Genomic DNA, 1,497 nt, shown 5'->3' on the forward strand with positions numbered 1-1,497 from the left:
TGAATTAAGAGTACACCTTATTCCCAATGAAGGAGAAATCATAGCATGGCACTAGGGTTGAACAGAGTGAGCTGTATTCCTTACTTTCACCTGTGCTTAAGACACAGGACAAAACAACCAAAGGAAACTTGCTGTATTTCTTGAAGTAGTCTATCTCCTCCTGTGCCAGGCAGAGTGAAGTAGAAACACACACTAATAAAGAACATATTTCTTATATATGGCAGTTTTCTTTATTGATTGCTTGATGTGAAACAGTATCAATCTGGATTTTTTTCCCACACATTACAAAAAAAATTAAATTGGCTCAGTCTGCAATCCTTTAAGCACAGCCATATTAATTAGCAGAAAAAGGAAGAAAAAAAACCTAAAAAGTCTACCAAATAAGAGCATTTACAAATGCACAAAAACATGCCACTTTGGCTTTATGGGGAAAATATCCTCTTCTAGATTAAAAAAATCTTTTAACATAAATAAGTTAGTATAATTTCTCAGTGTCTTTACAGAGTTATGTACACAGGTACACTTCAAACTTTTTTTTTTATTTTTACATACAAGTACACAGGCAATGTAGAAATACTGTTTAAAGATGTAGTATCCCTTTTCACTCACACACAAACACATCAGGAAGTGGGTCAGCTCAGGAAACAACAATATTCAAGATTCAGAGCAGAAGCCCTGCAGATTAGTTTTTAAAAAAAAAAAACAGTCAATGTAACAATGGGATGCATTTATAAAACTTTTACCAGCATTCAAATTTGCTATAGGGATTCGAGGTTGGGGCGGGGAGGGGGGGGAACAAAGCCTTTTGCTATTACATAACAGAATCATCACAGCTCCCACCTCTTCAGCTTGATGTTAATAAGTAGAAATTTCACAAGCAGCCTCTAATAATCTGCTATAACCAGTGTTAGCATGATGGTGCATAAAAAAGGGGGAAAAATAAAGGAAAACGTGGTGGACCCACTTAAAGGGACAATACATCTTTAAGTAATAAAAAAACCTACACTGCTTTTCTTCATATGGTTCTTTGCTTGCTAGATTGGGAAAGCAAGTTTCGATCTGTCACTCTCTTCCACGCCCTCCCCCCCTCCCAAAAAGGTTTATGTGCTACATAAGGTAAAAACTATATACACAGGTAGTACAATGAAGCAAATAAGGAAACACCTAATTGCACAATGCTACATCCAATGCTTTTAGAGGCAGGCCTTTTAAGAGTGCCTAAGATTTTAGTGTTATTTGTTTTTGTTTGTTGTTGTTGTTTTTCAGTGCTTGTACAGGATCTCCATCCCATGGAGATCGACGATATGTATTTTCATTTTTACTACAAGTTTACACCTTCCTCGCTTCACCGACCCCCGAGGCATTCGATGAACAAGGAAACGCACCTTCCGAGCTCTGCAACGGGAAGGAGACGGGAGGGGAAGACATTAGAAACGTCGAAAGAAACGTGATCCCTTTCCCCGGCGGCCGCCCGGGAGGCGCAACTGGTTCAGAGCG

The 1,497-nt window shown here is 38.7% G+C and overlaps 1 protein-coding gene across 1 annotated transcript in view; it reads right to left on the minus strand.

Moving 5' to 3' along the window:
• Positions 1-207: 207 nt before the first annotated feature.
• The window catches only part of CDKN1B (cyclin dependent kinase inhibitor 1B), a 3,971-nt gene continuing 2,681 nt past the window's right edge, over positions 208-1,497 (minus strand). The window contains exon 3 of the mRNA XM_026087801.1: positions 208-1,395. The gene's annotated coding sequence lies outside the window, so the exon portion shown is untranslated. The remainder of the gene's footprint in view (positions 1,396-1,497) is intronic.

Source organism: Apteryx rowi, unplaced genomic scaffold, assembly GCF_003343035.1.
Source record: "Apteryx rowi isolate R43461 unplaced genomic scaffold, aptRow1 scaffold_734, whole genome shotgun sequence".
NCBI lineage: Eukaryota > Metazoa > Chordata > Aves > Apterygiformes > Apterygidae > Apteryx > Apteryx rowi.